A 15,121-nucleotide genomic window follows, 5' to 3' on the forward strand; every position below is an offset into this window, starting at 1 on the left:
CTCGACCTGTGGTTGACTGGCAGATAATGCCACCTGGCATTAAGTCCGCCACTGTACAGTTGTATGTGCAAAAGTGTAAATAAATAAATAAAAAAATAAAATATATCGCCTATTTCCAAGATTTAATACAATATCGGTCATCAACGGTCTCCTCATACAAATTCCAGTTTAAACGCATGTTTAATTCGATTCCTTTTAGGCCAGCAGTTGTTATCGTCGCTCTGATCTCAATTAAGAGTGACGCGAGTGAGCTAGTAATTATAATTAATCCGCTGACGCGAGAGCAGCAGACCAGACCTTTGTCTAGTCATTGACGCCTCACTTCGCTCTCTTCACAATAAAGTCCATTTTGTGCCGCACCTCTAAATATTTGTCAAGTCCAGAAGCCGAGTTCGTTCAATTAGACAAAGCCACTGATCCACGACAAAACGTTTTTTTCGAGCGAGCGGTTTCAAAATAGTTTTAACCCTATCGTTGTTCACAAATCCCTTTTTATTGTTCCTTTGTGGGTGATAGATGGAATTGCTACTCGAACCTCACTCAATATAAGGAGGGAACTGAGAATAAATACGTGAGATGATTTCTATTAGCTGAATTGATTTGCGCAACCTACCCTAAGTAAATTGAAGCAAACTTCAAACAACTTTCGCTAAGTCACGGCGGCGGAGTAACCTAACTAAATACGCCATGAGCTGCTGGCCGGTGTCGTCACCCGGCCCACGCCGGGCGCTGGTCAGCTAACAGAACTACACCTACGCTGAAGGGCATTGAGCTTTTTTGAGCTTAAATTGAGGTCCAATCGAGTGGGCATTGCGGCGACCATTCACCGCTCGCCCACCTCTCGCATCACAGGCATGTGCATTGCAAGTTGTCAATGTGTATTGTTGTTACGACATCCAGGTACTTTAACCATAGCTTGTGTTAAGAACCTGTAAGTAACTAAGTAGGTATACATTATATGTGTCATGGCGATTTCTTAATGCTACAGATTACCACTGCACAATCATGTATGACACGCAGACAGGTCGTAAAGTTGTGGTAATGCGAATGCAAATAATTTGCCTTTCACAAAAGTGCACGAAGCCAGCCAGCCAGCCTACTCACGATATGAGAGCAGGCAGAAAGCAAGTTTATAGGGCAAGCTGCGGAGAGCGCCCCCCGCGCGCGCGCCCCGCGCCCTGCGGCTCGCGACCGGTCCGCGGCCGCACGCCAGTCAGCCGGCGGCCGCGGGGTGCAGCGTTCGTGCCGCTCGTCCGCGCAACTCTCTCCGCACACCGCAACTTACGTTCGCCAGACGGGCACGCGTGGATCACCAGTGACGATTGGATTTCCAACTTGTGAATAAATAATAGTTCCACATTATGATAAGTGACATGTGCAATTAGTTAAGTGCAAACAAATATTCAGTGCATTGTTGTTGAAGCCGGTTCACCTCGTGAGCGAGGCCGGTTCCGAGTGCCGGTCGCAGTGCCTGTGCCCCTCCGACTTGTGCTTTCTAAACGAATCCCAAGCGAGCGTTAACTGTTCGCTTGCTACGTGATCCTTAACACTTATTTGGATTTTAAAACGAACAGGTGAGTTACAATGATTGATTGACTGCATGTTTAAGGTGGAGGAATATGAGTTGAATATCTCTAAAATAGCTTTCTGTAATGGTCTAGATACTGACTATTTCGAAATAAACCAGCAAATTATTATTTTTACATAGTAGATAGTTAACATTGTATGCTTTTATTTAATTATATTTTGTACTAATATGGTGGATTAAATCTTATATTTCATATCTAATTTAGGAAATACTCGTATAATCCAGAAAATCAAGAACATGAGAAAGAAATCAAGTAGAAGATAATGACACTGGATATTGATCCCTGAAGCTCAAGCACCTCGTGATTTTAACATGAGTAACTAGTGTAACAAGCCTCTCTTTACTATTCTCCGACAAAAAATAAATAACCCCGAGAAAAAAAATCGGAGCAATATATGAGCGTTCAAGTTTTTTATTATAAACTTCGAGTATAGATGAAGTTCCTACACAAGAACAAACAGCCCGCATTATTAGACTCTGATCACTATTCCAACTTAGCTCCCCAAAACCCAGTGTTCTTAAGTTAGGAACATTTGTATTAAAAAGAACTGTATAAGCCCCTTAAAACACCCTTATCACCTAGCTAGGTTATGAAAAATAGTTTTCGTCCTATTCTCAGACCTATACCTACTTATTTATATTGAATATACACACAAAATTCATAATAATCGCTCAAGCCGTTTCGGAGGAGTTTTGTTACAAACACTGTAATACGAGAATTTCATATTTCTTAGAATATTTTCAAAAATTACGTAATTAAAGTCATTCTATGTTATCCTACTACATATTACATTAAGTAAACCAAGGTTGTAGTGTACTTTATTAGAAACTTTTCACTATACAAAAGTTCTAAAATAATAGTTTCCAACTTGCCAAGATTTTCAACATAATACCTACCTAGTAGGATTACAATACATACAATATAACTCTATGTGTTGTAGACCCATTAGTTCTAATGTATTGAAATACCTATTATCAATCTTGTTTCATGCCTATTCCTACTCGTGACTTATTGAAATTATTTAAGTTGTGAAAAGGCACCTCTCAAAAAGTACTTACAATAACAGTTAAATCAGTATTTTTCAACCTGTGGGTCGCGACCCCCCAGGGGAAGCCTCTATAGGGGGGTCGCGAGAGGTCGTAAAAACTACTTCAGTAAAGGAAAATTCTTATAAAGACAGATAAATCCGAAATCTAATTATGAAAATGTTGTATGGATTGAAGTACTCGGTCCCAACAAACATCTTTGCAACATTATAAAAGTCATGAAAAAAAACGCGAACGGTAGGGGGGTCGCCAAAAATGTTTTCATACTAGGTAACGGTAGGGGGGTCGTGTCATGAAAAAGGTTGAAAAACACTGAGTTAGATGATGAGATCAATAGCGCTCATCGCAACTGCCGCAACAATGCCCTCGTTAATGACTTCCAAGAGCTTAGAAATGCAAGTGAAATCAGTATAATATCTGCGTATGTAAACATCCACGAGCAATTGCGGAATGTAATTATATCAATGTTCATTGATGATTCGAAGTGCACTTGTAATGTTACTGATTTAGGGTAAAACAATACAGGGGTGGGCGTGCGAGCGCGAACTAGGTTAGGTGGAGCAATCACGCGGGTACACCGCCTGCTCGCTGCTTTATCGCCTATCATCAAGCCTTTGCAATCACCATAACATCTAGTCGTCGATATTTCCTCAAAATTAGTTCAAGGGATTGTATCCGAAATTGTTAAACCTTACTGTAATCATACAGGTTATTCTTTAACTGTGGATAATGGTGCAGGTTACATTGTTACTCAATTTTTAAGTTATTAAGATTTAAGTACATAAGCCCTCAATATAAACTGTTTGTTGTCCAGAAAAATGAGAAAAAAAAAATATAATTACAGATAATCATACAGGTTATTATAATTATAGTAACAGTACTGAATATAACCAATATAACTGTAAATGAAATTTAAATAACACTTTTCAAATCATTTGAGTAAAATGAATTTTCAGTATCTACTTTAACTTTTTGGTGAAAGTTTCACGGAAAAATAAGGTCACAATGGAACTTATTAAGAGATAATATTGTACGTTAGACGTTTGAGAATAGCTAAAGAACAACATTTCGTGATCTAAATCCAAAATATTAGTAAAAAAAAATGCCAAATACACAGATAACTCCACGCTCTGCGACGATGCAAATGTTTAGCCTCGAATAGAAATCTCAAACTTTGGTAAAACTAAGTGCAATGCAGGTACAATGGCTTGCCCATACAATTACTAAAGCTAAATACATAATTGGTAATCAGAAATCGCAAAGTTTTTGTATTTTTGCTCAAGAAAAATATTTTTAACAAAATAATTAACTTAAAGATGAAGTTATATCGAAAATCCTTCTAAGAATATTTAAAGAAAGTTACATGTAAGTAGCAGGTAGGGGATTCAGAGAAAAGATAAAGCTTCGTGTCTCGAGAACGTGTTCCCGCAACCTATCCTATCCTGCAATAAATTAATCCTACGAACATTACGCCATCTGTTGTTTATTACAACGCTGCCCCTTGCTCGAAATCTATGCTCAGTGTGCCTACCATGAGTTTACGTTAGGTGAGCTCGCTAGCGAATACGTCAAAAAATTCTATGAAGATTTTATTTCTTGAAAGTAGCCGCTAGGGGCGCTGCACAATATGTCATACATTTAAATGTCATTTTTTTACGCAGTCGCTAGCGAGCACACCTAACGTAAACTCATGGTAGGCACACAGATCTAACAAGTTTGAGCATAATGGAGTCCTGCTGTGTTTCAATACTGTAAAATCACAATCATGTTAGTGGCTTTACCATTATTATTCTGTACAATATGTAATGGCCGCTATGGCTAAATTTTATAAATCTGTATTCATTTTACCTTTTTAATTTTTGAAAGAATTTAGGTTGTGATCATAATTTATCTTCCGACTGGACTGATATTAAATTACTTTGCAGTCATACTAAGACGCGTATAATTATTATAACGACAGAGATCTACGTTTAGCTCCTCAATAAAATAACATTAGTTTTGGGCCAATCTCTTAAAAGTTTACGGACAGGAATGTACGAAGTGGAGCGTGTACCCGGCGGCAGCTGCCTTCACATTGTTGGAGAACCTTCACTCCAGCAAAGGGCAGCTGTCGAGGTGGGCTCGCTTGGAATCCATCTGCAACAAAGTTTTCGGGCTTTGATGCTGATAGTCTGGAATTTGTCTTATAAACTCAATTCGATTTCAAAGGAATCTGAAACTTAGTAATTTCTCTTCTTACTAATTTAGAAAATGAATGTTGCACAATTAGCAACGCAAACTCCGCATTTGATCAGTTGTCCACGGAATTACAAGTTTTGTTGAACAAGTAGCCAATCTAGTGCACACTCGTTCGCGTTTTTTTAATGGAAAAAAGATCTGTGGGCTGAGTGTGAGTATAAATCAAACGCGCTCACTAAAAAATGTATGAACATTTTAGTTCTTGAACGTTTCCGCTAGGGGCGCTGTAGAATCCGTCATACATTTAATATCACTTTTTGACGCGCGTTTGATGTAAACTCACACTAGGCCCTCTGTTAAAAGATTGACGTGTCGGCATCGGAGCTTCCAATGGATAAAACCATAATAATTATAATATTTGTTAAATCAGTTCTTTCTATTATAATAAGATTTTAAACATGTTATACATAAAATATTACGCTTAATGATACTGTATCGTTAGAAAAATCTACATTCCGTAAAAGAAAAGTGTTTAGTTTTTTTTACGTTTCATGATGTACGAGCTGCTTACTGCACATCTTTAGAATTGATAGAAATGATACGATTTTAGACTTGATGATTTGCTTTGATTTATTGATATTGATAGTATACGAGTACACGCCGTAGCGGTTGATTGTGCACTGATTTGATGGATGAAAAGTGATACAATTAGGGTGAAAATGCTGATGGCGCGGAATGTGCGGTCAAGACCGTACACATGATGAGCTTGATAAACTACACTGGAGCGCGAAGAAAAAGGTTGGTTAGAAAATCTTCTACAGGATGACAGAGAAACTCGATCTATTCCTTGAAAGGGCTATAGTAGAAGTCAAGGGAGAACCCCATATATTAATAACCCATTTAGTTGCCCCCCAATTTGGACTAGACTAGAAGATTCGGCAGCCATAGCCAAAATTTTATTGTCGAATCGAAAATTTAATGTCAAATTGAAGTCAAACACAGTTTTTATTACTATTACATTTACTTATTGCAAACAATGTTCTGTGAGTACAATAAGAAGTTATAAGTGTTGTTTACAGCAAATTGTCAATTTTCAAAATGTATTTACCTATTGTTAATAAGTTCTAAGCTTACAATTGTCAGTAGTTTACAATCGACAAGATAGAAGAAAAAGTCATGTGATATTCACGTAATAAATGAGCAGTGACATGATGAACCCTAAACAATGTTCTGACAGTAAACTGTTAAAACAGCGCAGGTATAGTTCCAAAATACTGGACTGTCCTGTCGATGACATTGACAGTGGGGCGCCACCGTCAATACCGGATCGCTGGTTCAGATTTTTGCCATGTTGGAAACCATATAGTTGAACGATGGCAGCGCCCCCCTGTCATTGAGTTTGGTGGGACAGTTCAGCGTGGGTCATCTATAAACAGTCCTGATTGCTGAAGCCTGCCGCCACCTGCCGCCACAGCTGCGCCGGCACTCCTAAGGCTTCGCATAATTAGTCTGATCCTCTACACACATCTGGCGCGCCGGTGATCATGCTCCATCACTCGATGTGTGTTGCTCTTGTTTTTGGAGACCACAAGTGAATGAATGAGCGGCACATTCATTGGTGACCTTTTCAAAAACAACGCGGTAGTAACCTTATTTATTTGTTTTCTCTATTTACGCCATTTACACGTTGGCTGAAATCTGGGTCTTAGATCAGCCCGCAAATGGCATTCTTAGAACTTGTTCCAGTATAACACGAGAAACCTCATAAAAAATCTAATAGTTACAAGGAGTATAGCGATATCTATATATATAAAAGAAAGTCGTGTTAGTTACTTCGCTTATAACTCAAGAACGGCTGAACCGATTTAGCTGAAAATTGTCAGGGAGGTAGTTTAGAGCCAGGAGAAGGACATAGGATACTTTTTATCCCGTTTGAAATAAAAAAAAAAGTTTGCTTATTTATTACCATTAAGGCGGAACAAAGTTCGCCGGGTCAGCTAGTTTTATATGAAACCGAAGTGGGAGTGACTGATAATATAGGATATGTAGGTAGTCCTTGTCAACATAAGCTGAGCCACTTCCAATAAAATTGCTTTACCTGTATCGTTTTCATTTTGTAATTTTTATTATTGTTGTTGTAAGTGAATGCCTACTACACATTTAAATGTCCAGCCATTTATGATGATGATGAAAATAAAAAGATCTGTCGAATGTTTTATTTATTAAAATTTTTAGATCCCATAGTAAAGGGTAATTCTAAAGTGGTTCCCAAGCTCTACAAGTGCAGTGATGTATTAGCAGCCACACCCCTCCCCCTGCGCGCCGCGGTGCGGTAATAATAAACAAATGCCGCCCGCGCTCGTTGCCCGCCAGTCAGCTACCGACCATTTCAACATATTAAGTAATTATGAACTACCGCGTCGTGGTCACTGTGTTGCGCCTTCGATGAAAGTATTATTGTAGTAAATAATTGGCGACTACAATTACTATTAAAACTAAAATAAAAAGGACAGCGACGTAACGCTTACAGACAGAACCACCAAAAATAGCATTCATCATAATATTATATTCATTTAATCTCCGCATTTTATTGATTAGGTACACTACTACTAGATGTATGACAGTTACACGATTGAGCGAAAGCAATTTAGTCACTCGTTCCAAAAGGATCCCAATATGGAAACTTCACCAAACATGACTGTTAGACGAGTCAGTCGGCTTAACGAGCGAGCGCGAGCACAAGGCTGTGTGGCGGGCCCGTCTGCTGAATGTAAACAAACACGCGCCTGTGTGCGTACACGCAGCTGCCGGCCGCCGCCGCGCCCCCCGCGCCCCGCCTGTGCCCTGCGCCGGGTTATTTGCCCGTTGCCATCATCCGACCCTATGGAATGTTTACTACATTACATACCTGCCGTCTGTTGCCTCTACTGCTTTAGCTAAAGACTTATAACTTGTCTCTATACATCATCCCACAGTGCATTATGCATTATTACTACGTTGTTATTATAAATATTATAATAGTTTTAATGTCTTTAAAAAAAATAAAATTAATACAATGCCCCAGTCATATGGCGGCATGATGACCTGAATCAAGTAGAGTATCTTTATTGCCTCTAACGATATATGGCGTCGAGTGCTCCAAAAGGTTAGGCCGATGACCTGACACCGGCTCAAGTGCTGACATCATTCCTTGTTGCATGTTTGATCTACAATCTAGGCGCCTCGAGACAGGCTCGTGATTAATGAAGAGACTAACCGCTAAAATGAAGTGTTGTTATCAATTTACTATCCCTTTGAGTAACGCTCGTGGATCGATTCGCTCTATCAGCGACGACACCTATTATGAAGCGCCTAATGCCTTTTCAATGGCTGTTAACACCTGGCATTGTCAAACGTGAGAAAAGTAGTGAATGTGGTAACAAAGCGATAGGGTCACAGGCGATATCTCACGGCGTGCTTATCGCGACGCGTGTCACAAGAACAAAGCAGAGGTGTGCGCTGGCGCAGCCTCGCCGTGAGTCACGAGCGCTGACGTCACTGCTGCGCCCGCTCGCGGCGCCTGCGCGCTCGCCCGGAACCGAACGTGTCGCGACTCGCTCAGTGCTGACATCATTAGCATAGATCCACTTATTCTTACGTTATCTTATAATATCATAATTTATCAATTGACTTCCCTGTTCATGAAAGTCACCTACATTCAGAAGAACATCTATTTCCATGGCAGTAAAACCATTCTTTTTCACAAAAAGTTTCAAAAAAGTAGGAAACATTGAAATTTCGGATAGATCAGTTTATTTTGTAACTTATATTGACACCGTTTGATAGAGTTCATGAAGCACTTTCAGGATCATTAACCAGTTTTTATCTATGTAATTCCATCCTGTATATTCGTTGGAAAAATCGCCTTATCATTCCCATATCCCAAACTATTCCCATATATACATAGATACTTAGTAAAAATTTACAGAAATACAGGTAAATACAAACAAAAATATCTTCATGCACACAAAATTAAATGTGTTCGTATTGTGCGAGGATCAAACCGCGACCTCAGGCATAGTAGTCCGGTAAGTGAAGCCTATCTCCACCAAAAGGTCGTCTATGTTGTAACAACGATCCACGAGTAAGTAGGTAGTATTCATAATAATATTATTATCTGGCGCTACCTATTCCCTATTTATCATTGTATTTATCATACTATGCAAATCTGTGTCGGTTCCCTGACGCGAATTGGTGCCGTGTCGCTCGTTGTTAATATGTCCAGCACGGTGGCATGCGTGGATCCAGTCCCAGTGACAAAGGCATCACCTTTGATTTGACTGATGATTTGTAAAATTTTAATAATGCTATTATTTGGTTCATATTTACTTCTACTAAATCCCTTAACTAAATCCTTCTAAACGTCAAAAAATCTGTTACTTCTCGTCTATACTAAGTAGATATATTTTACAAATTACCTATTAAATATAAGTTTTGAGAAGCATAACGGGAGCTTTGTGTACCTACACACAATATAGCTTTTATCTCGAGGGGATAAGGGCGTTTACCCACGTGGTCTTGCGGAGTCGTCGACCGCGCGCCCTGCTTTGATAAGTTGCTGATAACACATATCGCAAGACGTCTTAGCCAGTGGATTCCTTAGACCTGCTCAATGTTAGGCCCATTATTTTATCAGCATATCGAAAGTATTATAAATAATAATACATAGCAATGTCTCTAATAGCAGCATAACTGCAGCTGTCGTTTACCTAGTCCGTGTCAATTTAGAATTTTTAATGTACTTATTAAGATAATAAATAAAGTAACAGGGACTGGACTGACTATTTAAAATCACAATACTAATTATTTTTCTTTGAAAACAAATAGAGCTTTACTCAAATTTCTAGGTACACAAACAACGTTTGTGTACAAAATAAAATAACAACTAAAACGAATCAACAGGGAACAGGCACAAGGATGGCAAATTTGAAGTTATGAACAATTAAATAAATAAATAAAAACGATACACGAGCGATAGCGAAGCGCAGGAAAAGTCTAGTACATATTATAATAATGTGTGCTTCGTCATCTTTTAGGCCATAAATAAAAGTTCCTAAAAAGCGGTACCGTCTATGTACTTTTCAGAACATGCTTCTATGAGATACATCATTTTCTAAGGATTCTTTTGAAGAGGGCACTTAAAGGTGAAAAGGTATAACAAAGCTACTCTTTGTACTGAACTGTTGAATGCTCTACCTGTGTTCCTGAAGGCAAACACAAAAGGAATTATAAGTGAATGTACGATTGTTTGTTTTAACCACCTTCTTTGAAGGGTTTTAGCCGTTATTATTTTTATCTTGACTACCCCTAACCCCTAACGTAATAAGAATTATACATAATTTGATTTTAATCCCTAAAATAAAAATGGTCTAATTGGGAAATATTTTCCTGACAATCAATTTATTTAACAGTCAGTCCATATCGTAATATATTTCCAAAATTGCCGAAATGACCCTGAATTCAATTTGCAATTATTACCTACTTTGTTTGACATTCATTTACCCTACGTTTGTTTACTCTACTATCTACTGCTATCTATCTATCTAAATCTACACTAATATTATAAAAAGAAAGGTTTAATCGTTTATTTGTATTGAATAGGCTCTGAAACTAGTGAACCGATTTCAAAAAAAATATTTCACCATTAGAATCCTACGTTGTCCCTGATGAACATGGGCTATAGAATATTTTCAAAAAGGGAGGTACGAAATTTGCTTGATTAACAAGTAACATAAGCTGGTTATAATATAATATATTATAAATAAAGCCATTAATCGTCATTCGTTTATGAGTCTGTTTCCAAACGACTCCAACAGAGAGCTGGTTGGCGTTTGCAATAAAGACTCGGCGCGCGTTCCTTTCGGGAATGTTGCTGCCGCAATAAGTAATTGTGTGTCTTGAGTTACGTCGCCGTGCCTGCCCACGTACCTGCCGGATAAGCGCGCAATTAGGGCTGTCCCGATGAATGGGCGGCCTCGCCGGCGAGCACTAACTGCCGCGACGTCGGTTTCTGCCGATTACTGACAAAATTACTGGTTTACGGCAAACACAAGACCCTTCGCTTGATATTGAACCGACTGTGTTCCGAACATCAACATCGTTTACTGATTAATATAAAAAAAGAAAGTTTTCTTTTATGGTAACTGAATGGTTTCCTACTGCAGGTAAATATAAAACTAGTTTTTTTATGCTGCCATTAACCTAGTCAACGGCGTATTGAGGAGTCTTGCCAATGCTTTTAAAAGAAAATTGTTAGTAGAACATTAAAAGATTGTTACTTTTTTGTCTTATGGTTTAGTGAAAAAATATACACTGTAAAAGGTTTACTAGGTTTTCAAAAACATTGCCAACTATCGCAATTGCGCCCGCAGCCATTTTTGTTTGCGCCAAGTTTTTTTTATCTTCCCCAACCTAACGGCCGTCACTAACGATTCAGGTGCAATCCGCACTCCATCGCTGTCAGGCTTACTTGAATGCCAACATATTCATATTATGATAGCATTCTGAAAAACTTTACAATATTTGAAATACTTAAAAAGTAATAAATATTAAGATGTTTTTTTTTAGGTATAGAAAATTATTCGCATTTAGGGTGGATTCAACCAAACAAGAGTAAATATTAATCTCAGAATAAATCGTCAGTTTTGACATATTTCCCATATTGAAACTGTCAATGTGCCAGTTATACCAGGAGCTATTCTCAGATAAAACCTTGTTTATCCTGAACGAACCTAAATTTTCCTCGTTTGAAAAGCTTTCTTTAGATTAACTAGTAATGAAGGTTCAGGGCCGCTCCTGCCTGACGGCTTGACCGCGGGCACGGCGCCCACGCGCTGACGTCACGCGGATGCTGTGACGAGACGCTGCTAATTAATATTTAGTGGCGCTTGCTCCCGAGCGAGTGCCCCGCTTTTACTATTCACAAGGGTCGACGAGACTCGCTGTCGTTGAAACGGACTGAAAGGCGGCCGATATAATATGTATTTACATTTACACTGATGTAGTAGCCGTCCAAATCATTTAATTTTCGCCAATTTAGGATTTTAGACACTGATCACGCTAAATAACTAAATTATTTACTTTTAAACTTTTTTATGTTGTGGCTTCCATTTGTGTACCTATCTTTTATGATCCTTTGAGAGATTTTGTTTCTCCAAGATGCTTAACAATATTATCAATCACAACTAGATTTTTCAAAATTTGTTTTTAAACTGTTCTTGTCAATTATGTGATTTATGTATGGAGAGATTGAATATCGAATATTGCCAAGCTATGAATTTAATTCATGAAATCATGGCATAGCATAGCATACTCCAATATTAATGTAGATTATAATTATTCATGATCGTGTTAGGACATTACAATTATCGTGTTTATGAGTTAAATTGTCTTTAAAAATATTATTATTACCGTTTAGTATCTAAACTTTAGATTATTAAAATTTAATTACAGAAATTGGCACAACTTGATTATAAAATTATGAAACCGCCAACGCCATCTATGATACCGCTGGCGCACTAAATGTATGGAACATCCTTATGCTTAACACCTTTTATAAGTTTATAGGACCGATCTGATTTGTGGTTAAAATGAACATTATTTATGGACCTAATATAATAATATTTTAAAAAGTGTCCCTTTTTTAATAGACGTCAAAAAAGGAGGAGGTTCTCAAATCGAATGAAGTTTTTTGTATGTTTTATACGTTTGATACGTCCGTTTTCATGGATCGATTAAATGGATTTATGTTCCCAGATCCCATTTATATTATGAAAATTGGTTCAGAAATTTGGGATTTTTAATAAAAATAAAATAATAATCGGGCAACATGGAAAGCATTGGGGGAGGCCTATGTTCAGCAGCTGTGGACGTCCTGGCTGAGATGATGATGATGATGATGATAAAAATAAAAATAAGTCATCCGAGTAAACGACAATTACAGATTTCGTTCAGCGGTGTTGATAGTCATTAAAATACTTGTAGGTACTCAAGTAAACCGATATGGTCACTGTACTCAACGTTTTCCTTAAAAAAGATTGTAAAAAATGAGTTTTTTAAAAATGACACAGGGACGATTGGTTCGTCAAATTTTAGTACAACGTTTTTCACAATTTCTGATGTAACTACCTTCTACCTGTAAGTTTGGGTTTATAAGGATCACTTAGTTGGGACTCTTCGAGAAAAAACAAGATTTTCATTTTCTTTTAAGCCAGTAAGATTTCAAGCACGATGCTTGTTTCAAAATTTTTCCCAGAAGCATAATTTATAATAAACATAATATTCTGTCATAAGTACTTTTTCAGTGCCTTCTGAACATAGTACATTTTGAGTGATCCATATAACCGTTCTAAATATAACACGTAGCTTTGAAAGGAATCGAAAATTTGTTTAGAAGCTTTCACTGATTCTTTACAATTATTTAAAATGCTAATTATAAACACATGGTAGTATATTATTGGATACGCGTTATGTCTTATTCTTCAGGTGTCCAGATTGAGTGATCCAGTTAATTAGTTCTAACTTTCTTTGTTTAGGTTTCACAAATTTTATACCTTACCATGAAGTTTTCACAGTTATTTCCAAAATTCTGTTATAATTTGGTTGTGGTTGGATGAGTTTTGAAAAGATCACTCAGTCCACACGTACCTACATGCTTTTTGGTCCATAAGTATTATAAGTATAAACAAGTTATCGCTAAGGCTGAATTGCACCATTTAACTGTAACTATAAAAATAACTGGTGTTTTTGTATGGAATTTGACAGGATTTCGATTTTTGTTAAATTTAAAGTAAGATGGTGGAACCCAGCCTTAGTGTTAAAAGAAATTAAGAGAATATGTACTGGACGTCAATTTAGTTGCCGGTCCAATATATCACACTTTCCCCTATATTAAGGTCTTATACTATTTTATAGATCCATTATAATATTTTGCCATTTAAAGCGTAGAAATGTCATATTCGATTGTAAAATTAACTAAATTAATTAATTTACAAAATTAAACATTTCCATTTGTGTTCCTTATGGATTACGGAACTGTATTTTTTTAAAGAGAAAAACAAAATTACGTTCTGTAACCATTGAGTTATAATGTACGTAGTAATATTACTTCAATGTCTGTAACAGAACGAAATTCACGCGGGTGAAGTCGTGTACAAAATCTAGTAATTATATTATTGTATTGATGTTTCCAAATCTTTCGATACTACATACTACGAAGCTACGTGGTAGTCGCCTACTACAACAACGCGCTTCGCTACGAGCTACGAACTTCGGAGCTTTGCTACGAAATAAACTGCGGATGCTGCTCGAATTCGTTTCATGTTAACTTTCATTACTATTGATGTAAAAATACCTATAAAAAGGTACGGAAAATAGACGGGTTCAGTGTACTTTGGGGCTATTAGCAGGCTAGCTTAGGAGGGTGTCGAAGACAGGAAAAAGTGNGATTATCAGTGAGTGAGTGTCGTAAATGCGAAACTTTGCTTTCGCTTAACTTCGGAACTAAATCACCAACAGACTTGAAATTTTGGATTTTAAGTACGTGATTATAGCTTACTAGATGACGAAAATTTCTGCGTTCTGGTCTTATCCAGAGGTTCTCAAATAGGGGCCTGAATATACGGCGAAATGGTTCCAGTAAAGGATGGTACGGCAGTGTTTGCTTCGCGCTCGACTTGGCGGGGGCACTGCCGTGCCCCCAGATAAAAAGGTACGGAAAATAGACGGGTTCAGTGTACTTTGGGGCTATTAGCAGGCTAGCTTAGGAGGGTGTCGAAGACAGTTAGGAAAAAGTGGCCGGGGGTGGCCGGCGAGACGCAGGGCGGGGCGGGGGCGTTAGGGCTCGTTTCACGCACAATTAAAAAGGCCAGTGAGGCGGGTTAATGGCGGCCTTTATCTGCAGCGGAACAAAGGCCGCGCGCTGCCGCCTCCGCGCCTCCGCGGCCCGGCCGCACGGTCCACCTTACGGGATCCTAGCCGCAGGGACACTACTATTTGTACTAAATAAATGCCTTCCACTTTTGGAGAACATTTAAAATTCTACTCATTATTTCGTTAATTATATTCGTTATCTTCTGTAATAACAGAAATTTATTGGCAAGCTTCATGTGATAATAAATTACAATACGTCTTAATAGGATTTCTGAAAATTATCATATTAACAAAAATACTTTGTTCCCTATTGATTGATTCATCCATTTATTTAATTTTACATTAGATACAAAATAAAATAAAAGGTAGGTATATAGATTTTATTCTAAATTTTAGTTG

General features: G+C 37.8%; 1 protein-coding gene across 1 annotated transcript in view; it reads left to right on the top strand.

The window, feature by feature from the left end:
• The first annotated feature begins 1,224 nt into the window (after nt 1–1,224).
• kug (FAT atypical cadherin kugelei) overlaps nt 1,225–15,121 on the top strand; it is a 44,044-nt gene continuing 30,147 nt past the window's right edge. Inside the window, 1 exon segment of the mRNA XM_028309471.1 lies at nt 1,225–1,574. The gene's annotated coding sequence lies outside the window, so the exon portion shown is untranslated.

This window comes from Ostrinia furnacalis, unplaced genomic scaffold (assembly GCF_004193835.3).
Source record: "Ostrinia furnacalis isolate ACB-3 unplaced genomic scaffold, ASM419383v2 OfSCF2800, whole genome shotgun sequence".
NCBI classification, from domain to species: Eukaryota; Metazoa; Arthropoda; class Insecta; order Lepidoptera; family Crambidae; genus Ostrinia; species Ostrinia furnacalis.